Source organism: Pseudophryne corroboree, chromosome 4, assembly GCF_028390025.1.
Source record: "Pseudophryne corroboree isolate aPseCor3 chromosome 4, aPseCor3.hap2, whole genome shotgun sequence".
Taxonomy (NCBI): Eukaryota; Metazoa; Chordata; class Amphibia; order Anura; family Myobatrachidae; genus Pseudophryne; species Pseudophryne corroboree.
Genome location: NC_086447.1, coordinates 176,248,222 through 176,260,778, shown reverse-complemented (window position 1 = coordinate 176,260,778; position 12,557 = coordinate 176,248,222). Strand labels below are relative to the sequence as shown.

The 12,557-nt window shown below is 47.6% G+C and overlaps 1 protein-coding gene and 1 non-coding gene across 3 annotated transcripts in view; both read right to left on the bottom strand.

Moving 5' to 3' along the window:
* The window catches only part of PAK2 (p21 (RAC1) activated kinase 2), a 220,684-nt gene that overhangs the window by 18,121 nt on the left and 190,006 nt on the right, over window positions 1–12,557 (bottom strand). The window lies entirely within an intron of this gene.
* LOC134913513 (U5 spliceosomal RNA) lies at window positions 8,626–8,740 on the bottom strand. Its single transcript, XR_010177260.1, has one exon. It is a non-coding gene; the product is annotated as a U5 spliceosomal RNA (small nuclear RNA).

Genomic DNA, 12,557 nt, shown 5'->3' with positions numbered 1-12,557 from the left:
ACTCAGAATTCTAGAATGTGCTTTCCACACAGGAAGCACTATTGGTGTGAAGAATACGAAAGCGGAATTAGTCCGAAGATCTGCTTTGTCATGAGAAAACTCAAATACGGTGGCTTAGAATACAAGGCACCCAAATATGAAAACAAAACCCTTGCCGAAGCCAAGGCTAGAAGACAAATGTTTTCCAAAGTGATAAACTTAATTCCCCTTTGTTGTAAGGGTTCAAATATGAAAACTGTAAGAAATCTGAACCCAACCTCAAGCCACCTGGCGCTATAGGTTGGATAAATAGAGTCTGAACTTTGATGACACCTTGTAGAAAGGTGTGTACAGACGCAATAGAGACGCAATAGAGGCAAACATCTTTGAAAATAAGTTTACCATACAGATACCTGCACACTCAGTGCAGATAAACGCAGTTTTCCATCCCACCCCGTTTACCAGAATAATACGGGTAACGTGAAGGATGATGTTGGAAACTTCCGAGCTTTACCACCTATGTACGCATACGAAATTTTGTAATAATGAGCTGCCTTAAGCGGCTCATAACATGGTTGGTATAACCGTTACTGTAATGCTCTATTTCTTACGAGGGCGGTATGACCTCTCACCGCGTCAACCGCAGCTACGGTACATAGGTAATAGGTACATATGAATTATGGGTAAAAGAACGTTCCCTGATGTAACAGGTCGGACGTATTATGAGCGCCAAGATCGTGTGCAAGTATTCCTTGGATATTTGAGAAGCAAACTCTCGGAACCCATGAGAGATCACTAGTATGACTGTGACGTGTTACGATCCGTTTTGGCAACGGAGAGAGAGAGAGAGAGAGAGCAGCGGAAAAAACTGGTGGAGTTAGATACACGATGCTGAATCACCACATGAATACGAGAGACTCCACCGCCACTGCCCCTGTTACACATACTAAGCTTTTGTAATTGTGGCGAGATGCCATTATGTATACCTGAGGGTAACCTTCTTCTGTGGACTCACATAGGAAACACCTGTGGATTTAATGTCCAGATTTCAGGATCTAAATCCTGACGAGTGAGATCATCTGTGTGACAGATGTCCCCTCACGGAATGAACGTAGTTGACATTCTCACATAATGGTGTTCTGAGCAATTGAGGATTTGAGTTACTTGCCGCATTGCCATGCGGCTTCTTGGTTCTCCCTGGTTATTGTGTATGCAACTGCCGTTGCCTTGTCTGACTGCCCCTGGTCAGACTGAAAACGAAGCATGTATTGCATTGTAAAATGCACGGAGTTCCAGGACATTTATCGACAGCAATCTGTCGTGATCCGTTTTAGAACCTTTGTCGCTGATCTTGTTTAACTACAAATCCTGACCCTCTGCGACTCTCGTCCAGAGTATATACACCCTTGTCCCTCTGTGGGAAACGCGAGTGAAGGGGCGAACTAAATTGAAAACACATCTTTATTCTTAATAGGTGAATACACCAATGTACCGCTAGTGTGCGTGTTTTGCACTAATTACTAGATGTACATTTGTTCTTGCTGGTGTAGTAAGTAAAAGTCTTTGATTTACCGTATTTATAATCTTACCTAGGCATTGACATCGTTTAGACGGAATTAGATGCGATTGTTTTCGAACTTGATCTGCTACCGCAGTATACCTTAGTAGCGCAAGTTAGAGGAACTCTGTTGAGACAGAGTTCTTATGAGCAGATCATCTAAGGTAGAGAAACTCTGTTGAGACAGAGTCCTTATGTGAGATGAGCTATCATCCCCAACATAACTTTGGTAAATACCCGAGGCGATAAGCAACGGTAGACCTGAAATGGATAATGGTTGTGGCGATTTGCAAACGCTAGAACCTGTGAAGATCAAACCGGAATGGGTAAATACGCCTTGTGAAGATCAAGTGCCATTATGCAACTTTGTGCTCCAATAAACAAATACTAACCGCAGAAAATTCATTTTCCCACTGCAGTAAGTGACCTGCTGATTGAGATTGCGACAGAGCCGTCTGGTTTTGCTCAAACAGAGGGAATATGTAACCCTGACTCTGTTGGTATACTACTGCTTGGCTTATAAAGACAGCTGAAACCCAGCAGAGACTAAATGGCAACCTGCCAAACCGGTCGACAGAGCCAGTATTGTCCTTTAATCTGTAAATAGCTGAGACATCCATGAATTGAAGTCTGGAAACCCCTCAAAAATAAGAATTTACTTACCGATAATTCTATTTCTCGGAGTCCGTAGTGGATGCTGGGGTTCCTGAAAGGACCATGGGGAATAGCGGCTCCGCAGGAGACAGGGCACAAAAGTAAAGCTTTTACAGGTCAGGTGGTGTGTACTGGCTCCTCCCCCTATGACCCTCCTCCAGACTCCAGTTAGGTACTGTGCCCGGACGAGCGTACACAATAAGGGAGGATTTTTGAATCCCGGGTAAGACTCATACCAGCCACACCAATCACACCGTACAACTTGTGATCTAAACCCAGTTAACAGTATGATAACAGAGGAGCCTCTGAAAGATGGCTTCCTAAACAATAACCCGAATTAGTTAACAATAACTATGTACAAGTATTGCAGATAATCCGCACTTGGGATGGGCGCCCAGCATCCACTACGGACTCCGAGAAATAGAATTATCGGTAAGTAAATTCTTATTTTCTCTATCGTCCTAAGTGGATGCTGGGGTTCCTGAAAGGACCATGGGGATTATACCAAAGCTCCCAAACGGGCGGGAGAGTGCGGATGACTCTGCAGCACCGAATGAGAGAACTCCAGGTCCTCCTTTGCCAGGGTATCAAATTTGTAAAATTTTACAAACGTGTTCTCCCCTGACCACGTAGCTGCTCGGCAGAGTTGTAATGCCGAGACCCCTCGGGCAGCCGCCCAAGATGAGCCCACCTTCCTTGTGGAATGGGCCTTAACAGATTTAGGCTGTGGCAGGCCTGCCACAGAATGTACAAGTTGAATTTTGTTCCAAATCCAACGAGCAATCGACTGCTTAGAAGCAGGTGCACCCAACTTGTTGGGTGCATACAGTATAAACAGCGAGTCAGATTTTCTGACTCCAGCCGTCCTTTAAATGTATATTTTTAAGGCTCTGACAACGTTCAACAACTTGGAGTCCTTCAAGTCGTCTGTAGCCGCAGGCACTACAATAGGCTGGTTCAGGTGAAACGCTGATACCACCTTAGGGAGAAGATGCGGACGCGTCCGCAGCTCTGCCCTATGTCGAATGGAAAATTAAATAAAGGCTTTTATAAGATAAAGCCGCCAGTTCAGATACTCTCCCGGCCGAAGCCAGGGTCAGTAACATAGTCACTTTCCATGTGAGATATTTTAAATCCACATTCTTTAGTGGTTCAAACCAATTGGATTTTATGAGGAAATCTAAAACTACATTTAGATCCCACGGTGCCACCTTAGGCACCACAGGAGGCTGTATATGCAGTACTCCTTTGATAAAAATCTGGACCTCAGGGACTGAGGCCAATTCTTTTTGGAAGAATATTGATAGGGCCGAAATTTGAACCTTAATAGATCCCAATTTGAGACCCATAGACAATCCTGATTGCAGGAAATGTAGGAAACGACCCAGTTGAAATTCCTCCATCGGAGCACTCCGCTGGTCGCACCACTCAACATATTTTCGCCAATTACGGTGATAATGCTTCGCGGTGACTTCCTTCCTTGCCTTTATCAAGGTAGGAATGACTTCTTCTGGAATGCCTTTTCCTTTTAGGATCTGGCATTCAAACGCCATGCCGTCAAACGCAGCCGCGGTAAGTCTTGAAAAAGACAGGGACCCTGCTGCAGCAGGTCCCTTCTCAGAGGTAGAGGCCACGGATCGTCCGTGACCATCTCTTGAAGTTCCGGGTACCAAGTCCTTCTTGGCCAAACCGGAGCCACTAGTCTTACTCCTCTTTGCCGTATAATCCTCAATACCTTTGGTATGAGAGGCAGAAGAGGAAACACATATACCGACTGGTACACCCAAGGTGTTACCAGCGCGTCCACAGCTATTGCCTGCGGATCTCTTGACCTGGCGCAATACCTGTCCAGTGTTTTGTTGAGGCGAGACGCCATCATGTCCACCATTGGTTTTACCCAACGGTTTAATAGCATGTGGAAAACTTCTGGATGAAGTCCCCACTCTCCCGGGTGAAGGTCGTGTCTGCTGAGGAAGTCTGCTTCCCAGTTGTGAATACTGCTGACAGTGCTATTACGTGATTCTCCGCCCAGCGAAGGATCCTGGCAGCTTCTGCCATTGCCCTCCTGCTTCTTGTGCCGCCCTGTCTGTTTACATGGGCGACTGTCGTGATGTTGTCCGACTGGATCAACACCGGTCTTCCTTGAAGCAGAGGTTCCGCCTGGCTTAGAGCATTGTAGATTGCTCTTAGTTCCAGAATGCTTATGTGAAGAGACTTTTTCAGGCTCGACCACACTCCCTGGAAATTTCTTCCCTGTGTGACTGCTCCCCAGCCTCTCAGGCTGGCATCCGTGGTCACCAGGATCCAATCCTGTATGCCGAATCTGCGGCCCTCCAATAGATGAGCCTCCTGCAACCACCACAGAAGGGATACCCTTGTCCTCGGCGACAGGGTTATCCGCAGGTGCATCTGAAGATGCGACCCTGACCATTTGTCCAACAGATCCCTTTGCATGGAATCTGCCGAAAGGGATTGCTTCGTAAGAAGCTACCATTTTTTCCCAGGACTCTTGTGCATTGATGTACAGACACCTTTCCTGGTTTTAGGAGGTTCCTGACCAGGTCAGATAACTCCTTGGCTTTTTCCTCGGGAAGAAAAACCTTTTTCTGAACTGTGTCCAGAATCATCCCCAGGAACAGCAGACGAGTTGTCGGCATTAATTGGGATTTTGGAATATTCAGAATCCATCCGTGCTGCTTTAGCACCTCTTGAGATAGTGCTAAACCCATCTCTAGCTGTTCTCTGGACCTTGCCCTTATTAGGAGATCGTCCAAGTATGGGATAATTAATACGCCTTTTCTTCGAAGAAGAAATATTATCTCGGCCATTACCTTTGTAAAGACCCGAGGTGCCGTGGACAAACCAAACGGCAGCGTCTGAAACTGATAGTGACAGTTTTGTACAACGAACCTGAGTTACCCCTGGTGTGAGGGGTAAATTGGAACGTGGAGATACGCATCCTTGATGTCCAAGGATACCATAAAGTCCCCTTCTTCCAGGTTCGCTATCACTGCTCTGAGTGACTCCATCTTGAACTTGAACTTCTTTATGTACAGGTTCAAGGACTTCAGATTTAGAATAGGCCTTACCGAACCATCCGGCTTCGGTACCACAAATAGAGTGGAATAATACCCCTTCCCTTGTTGTAGAAGAGGTACCTTGACTATCACCTGCTGCGAATACAGCTTGTGAATGGCTTCCAAAACCGTCTCCCTTTCGGAGGGGGACGTTGGTAAAGCAGACTTCAGGAAACGGCGAGGTGGCTCTGTCTCTAATTCCAACCCGTACCCCTGAGATATTATCTGCAGGATCCAGGGATTTACCTGCGAGTGAGCCCACTGCGCGCTGTAATTCTTGAGACGACCGCCTACCGCCCCCGAGTCCGCTTGCGAAGCCCCAGCGTCATGCTGAGGCTTTTGTAGAAGCCGGGGAGGGCTTCTGTTCCTGGGAAGGAGCTGCCTGTTGCTGTCTCTTCCCTCGTCCTCTGCCTCGTGGCAGATATGAATAGCCCTTTGCTCTCTTATTTTTGAAGGAACGAAAGGGCTGCGGTTGAAAAGTCGGTGCCTTTTTCTGTTGGGGAGTGACTTGAGGTAGAAAGGTGGATTTCCCGGCCGTAGCCGTGGCCACCAAATCCGATAGACCGACCCCAAATAACCCCTCTACGCATCGCCTGTCCACTGTCGTGTCCATAAAGCTCTTCTGGCCGAAATGGACATAGCACTTACCCGTGATGCCAGTGTGCAGATATCTCTCTGTGCATCACGCATATAAAGAAATGCATCCTTTATTTGTTCTAACGACAGTAAAATATTGTCCCTGTCCAGGGTATCAATATTTTCGATCAGGGACTCTGACCAAACTACCCCAGCACTGCACATCCAGGCAGTCGCAATAGCTGGTCGTAGTATAACACCTGCATGTGTGTATATACCTTTTTGGATATTTTCCATCCTCCTATCTGATGGATCTTTAAGTGCGGCCGTCTCAGGAGAGGGTAACGCCACTTGTTTTGATAAGCGTGTTAGCGCTTTGTCCACCCTAGGAGGTGTTTCCCAGCGCTCCCTAACCTCTGGCGGGAAAGGGTATAAAGCCAATAACTTCTTGGAAATTAGCAGTTTTTTTTATCGGGGGCACCCCACGCTTCATCACACACGTCATTTAATTCTTCTGATTCGGGAAAAACTACTGGTAGTTTTTTCACACCCCACATAATACCCTGTTTAGTGGTACCTGTAGTATCAGCTAAATGTAACATCTCCTTTATTGCCAAAATCATATAGCGTGTGGCCCTTCTGGAAAATACGGTTGATTCGTCACCTTCACCACCGGGGTCAGTGCCTGTGTCTGGGTCTGTGTCGACCGACTGAGGCAAAGGGCGTTTTACAGCCCCTGACGGTGTTTGAGGCGCCTGGACAGGCACTAATTGAGTGTCCGGCCGCCTCATGTCGGCAAACGACTGCTTAAGCGAGTTGACGCTATCCCGTAATTCCACAAATAAGGCATCCATTCTGGTGTCGACCCCCTAGGAGGTGACATCCTCATATTTGGCAATTGCTCCGCCTCCACACCAATAACGTCCTCATACATGTCGACACACACGTACCGACACACAGCAGACACACAGGGAATGCTCTATACGAAGACAGGACCCACTAGCCCTTTGGGGAGACAGAGGGAGAGTCTGCCAGCACACACCAAAAAGCGCTATATATGACAGGGATAGCCTTATGATTAAGTGCTCCCTTATAGCTGCTTTTATATTAATATATAGCCATTTATTATGCCCCCCCTCTCTGTTATACCCTGTTTCTGTAGTGCAGTGCAGGGGAGAGACCTGGGAGCCTTCCTGACCAGCGGAGCTGTGACAGAAAATGGCGCCGTGTGCTGAGGAGATAGGCCCCGCCCCTTTTTCGGCGGGCTCGTCTCCCGCTATTTAGTACATTTAGGCAGGGGTAAATATCTCCATATAGCCTCTGGGGCTATATGTGAGGTATTTTTAGCCTTTTTAAAGGTTTTCATTTGCCTCCCAGGGCGCCCCCCCCCCAGCGCCCTGCACCCTCAGTGACTGCCGTGTGAAGTGTGCTGAGAGGAAAATGGCGCACAGCTGCAGTGCTGTGCGCTACCTTTAGAAGACTGCAGGAGTCTTCAGCCGCCGATTCTGGACCTCTTCTTGCTTCAGCATCTGCGAGGGGGCCGGCGGCGCGGCTCCGGTGACCATCCAGGCTGTACCTGTGATCGTCCCTCTGGAGCTTCATGTCCAGTAGCCAAGAAGCCAATCCATCCTGCACGCAGGTGAGTTCACTTCTTCTCCCCTCTGTCCCTCGTTGCAGTGATCCTGTTGCCAGCAGGAATCACTGTAAAATAAAAAACCTAAGCTAAACTTTCTCTAAGCAGCTCTTTAGGAGAGCCACCTAGAATTGCACCCTTCTCGGCCGGGCACAAAAATCTAACTGGAGTCTGGAGGAGGGTCATAGGGGGAGGAGCCAGTACACACCACCTGACCTGTAAAAGCTTTACTTTTGTGCCCTGTCTCCTGCGGAGCCGCTATTCCCCATGGTCCTTTCAGGAACCCCAGCATCCACTTAGGACGATAGAGAAAGTAACATGTAAAGACGCGCTTCCACAATTGGAAAAGAGGCCATCAAACCCCTGGCTTGCTGACTGTAGCGTCCTGACGTTACAAGGCGTGACTGTTTTGTACAACCGCCTTTGAAAAAACTGAAGTCTAAAGGGATTAAACGCCGGTACCAGTATTCCGTTTTGATACTGGATGCGGTAATGGCTGAATATCAAATTTAGGACCAAACAAGCTCTGTCCTAGTCGTGCTGAACTAGCTACGATGAAAAACAGGCGTTAGTAGAAGCTTTACAGATATACTCTGCAGCTTCTTTTAACAGTGATCTCATAGCTTCCATACCTAGAGACTAATGACCCAAATGTATCTTGGGACTTTATAGTGTTTAACACAGACGCATTTGCCAATGGCGGATCGCGTTATTTTGAAACCGATTAAATAGTGATCAAAGTCCACTAATTTTTTTCTATAAAAACAAATGGAGACCTTGACTCACTGGTTTTTAGCAATGTATGTTGTCAAAAACCCCGCACTATATAAGTGCTGGTGTAATGCACCCTTCTCACTTGTAGTTATTGTGTGAGATCTGCATTAACCCTGGTACCCAAAGGAACTTGGCCCTTTGAAAAGACTATCTTTAGTTATAGTAGGCGGAGTACTTCCGAGACTCCGATGTTACCGCTGTTTTAATTTGAATTGCCAATGCTTAACATAGGACCGTTAAAATTATTTTTAGTCTGCGCTAGAGCCTTACTAGCTATGCAGACTGACACCACAATAGGCAACAGACAACACTTGCACTACTTATTGAAGTTCTTATGTGGCATATATATATTTTTGTTGCTGAAAAGCATATTAAGGCCAGCTGTAGCCAGGCATCAAAAATTTATATGAAACTCATGGTTATTTCTCTCTACGGACATCTTTAGCAACAGGCGAAAGATTTATTAGATCTGAAGAGAAACCAGAGTATTCTTTATGTGAAAAGCAGTTCACATGTGCAATCCGAACTAAATTCCCACTAACACCCCTTTGCCTCTGGTGGCTTAGAGATGTAGGGCAGGAATGTTCTAGAATTATGTGAAACCTGAACAAAAATTCCCACTAACACCCCTGCGCCCCCTTGTGGAGCAGAGGTGTATGGCCGGAATGTTCTGGAATTATAAACTGGAAGAAACTGTAATGATTAAAAATGGCCCCCATGCCATGCATACACTGAAAAGCACAGGACCTGCTGCAGTGTTAATATATATAGACTTAATAGCCTATTATACAGGTAATATAGGCTTAATAGCCTATTAAAGTGTGATAATCACATTCCAGTTAATAGAACACTTATTACATTATATGGCAGCCTACAGAAAAACAGGAAGCATGCCATTCATACAATTAGAAACATATTTTAGGACATGATCTGTTAAAACTATGTCTTATTAACCCATGCAGCCTTGGTGCTGCTGCTATGGGTATTTACTCCCCCTCACCCCCGGTAGTCTCCCCCATGTTACCTGCAGCGGACGGGAGCGGGTGCAGGGAGAGCAGGGGAGCGCTGTGTATAGCGCCGGGGAGCCGTCCGGACGAGCGGGCGGCGCCTTCATACATCAGTGTGCGGTGTCAGCGCTGGAAGAGCGGCCGGCGTCTGTGAGTGACGTGCGGCCGCTCTGTGCATCTTAGAAAGCGGGAACTTAGTTCTGGCTCGGGCGGCGCCTGTCCTACCTCGGTGCCGGGTAATCAGCGCTGTGAGAGCGGCCGGCGTCTCTGAGTGACGTGCGGCCGCTCTGAGCTTCTAGCGTAGTTAAACGGGGCATATCAGCGGCGGCTTCAGCGGCGGCAAACACCCACACAGCAGGGCGGCAGCGTGAGCTGACCGCCCAGACACCCCACCATACCTTGCCGCACCTCCTGTAAGCTCCGTCCAGCATGTGACGGGGCTTTCATCCTGGCTGTGACGGAGCTTTCTGTCAGCTCCGTCCAGTGTCAGACCTTGTGACTTCCATAGCGGCTGGGCATAGTGCGTATGAGCTCCCCCTGCTGTGCAGCCGGACGGAGCTCCGTATGAGCAGGAGGCATTAACCCCTACATAGCGGGGCGGCAGCCTGCGCTGACCGCCCCGTTTCCCCAGCCTACCTTTCTGATCATGGCTGTGACGACTGCCATTCTGTAACTCCTGGCTGTGACGGGGCTTTTTCTGTGTAAGCTCCGTCCAGCTTCAGTGGTGTGACTCATGGCTGCAACGGGGCTTCTTTGTGTAAGCTCCTGTCAGCTCTGTAGTCTTGGCTGTGACGTCTATCTCCGTCCAGCTCCAGTCAGCTTCCAGTAATCTATGGCTGCGACGGCTTCTTTTGTGCAAGCCCGTCCAGCTTCCTAGTCCTGGCTGCTCTTTGTAGAAGCAGTGGGCTGTCTGTGGCTGTGAGGGTGCTCTTCGTGAGGACCGACACGCCATGCTGTCTGTGGCTGTGAGGGTGCTCTTTGTGAGGACCGACACGCCATGCGCTGCCCGTGCAGCGGCACTATCCCGGACCCATGTTTTTCCAGAAACTGGGAAGGGATGTGCTAAGTTGTAAAAATAAAAATTAAAAATAAAAATTAAAAATCCAAGTGTGGCTATACCACAAGCCTTGTTCGTGCTGTGAGCACCGAAAAAACACTGAGAGAGTACACTGAGGTACTCGGGGATATGGAGGGGGGGGAGGGTCCTAAATTTAAATATTCAGTGCCCTTGTTCGGCCACGCCCGTCCATATCCCAAGAGTACTCCAGTGACCCCTAGTGGATGATAAAGAAATAAGGTTATCACTGGATGGCTTCTTATGATAACACATGTGTATTTTGGAAGACTGCTTCACAGAAACCTGACATCACCTATACTGCTTGTGCACATGGGGGAGGGGGACCCTGCCATCCTGTGTGTGTCCCTTATCCCTGTGCAAACCCCAGGTGTCTGCAGGGACATAACATGGGCAGTATTCTCCACACACTGTATTTCCTAGTCAGTCCATACCGTAAAATTCCCCTGCCATATAGCACTGTAACGTGGTCAGTAAGTTGCGTTGTGCTATTTCTAAACATCAGTGCAGCGTGACTTTCGGACACATCAGACTGGAGGGCAGAGCATTTAGCTCCCACATTATAAAGTAAAGTGCATGCAGTTAACGGGAGTAACAGACACCAGCAAACACACTGAATAGTGAAGAGAATGGACAGTTTCTACATGTTTGATACTGATCTTTTTGTATAACCAGCAAGTGTGGCAGTATCTGTGGCAGTATATGTGTATTATGGGCATTACTAATGTGGGGCATATGTGTAAGGTGCATTACTGTGTGGCATTATGTGTATTATGGGCATTACTAATGTGGGGCATATGTGTAAGGTTCCTTTACTGTGTGGAATTATATGTATTATGGTCATTACTGTGTGGCATTGTGCAGAGTTGAACTGGCCCACAGGGTAACCCCCCGGTGGGCCCCACTACCTGAGCGTTGCAGGTACAGATGCAGAACTAGCGGCGGAGCTAGGGGGCACCAGACAAAATTTTGCCTAGGGCATCAAATTGGCTAGGGCCGGCTCTGCACACTAATACTTCTCACAGCTACCCTACTCTCACCTGTAAAACCCATAATAATACTCCTCACATCTACCCTACTCTCACCAGTACTACCCACACTAATACTCCTCACAGCTACCCTGTCACCTGTACTACCCACACTAATACTCCTCACATCTACCCTACTTTCACCTGTACTAGCCACACTAATACTCCTCACATCTACCCTACTCTCACCTGTACTACCCACACTAATACTCCTCACATCTACCCTACTCTCACCTGTAATACCCACACTAATATTCCTCACAGCTACCCTACTGTCACCTGTACTACCCACACTAATACTCCTCACATCTACCCTACAATAATACTCCTCACATCTACCCTACTCTCCCCTGTACTACCCACACTAATACTCCTCACATCTACCCTACTCCCACCTGTACTATCCACACTAATACTCCTCACATCTACCCTACTCTCACCTGTACTACCCACACTAATACTCCTCACATCTACCCTACTCTCACCTGTACTACCCACACTTATACTCCTCACAGCTACCCTACTGTCACCTGTACTACCTACAATAATACTCCTCACATCTACCCTACTCCCACCTGTACTACCCACACTAATACTCCTCTCATGTACCCTACTCCCACCTGTACTACCCACATTAATATTCCTATCTACCCTACTCTCACCTGTACTACCCACACTAATACTCCTCACATCTACCCTACTCTCACCTGTACTACCCACACTAATACTTCTCACAGCTACCTTAATGTCACCTGTACTACGCACACTAATACTCCTCACAGCTACCCTACTCCCACCTGTACTACCCACACTAATACTCCTCACAGCTAGCCTACTGTCACCTGTACTACCCACACTAATACTCCTCACATCTACCCTACTCTCACCTGTACTACCCACACTAATACTCCTCACAGCTACCCTACTCTCACTTGTAAAACCTATGATAATACTCCTCGCATCTACCCTACTCTCACCTGTACTACCCACACTAATACTTATCACAGCTACCCTACTGTCACCTGTACTACCCACACTAATACTCCTCACAGCTACCCACACTAATACTCCTCACATCTGCCCTACTCTCACCTGTACTACCTACAATAATACTCCTCACATCTACCCTACTCCCCACACTAATACTCCTCACATGTACCCTACTCCCACCTGTACTACCCACATTAATACTCCTC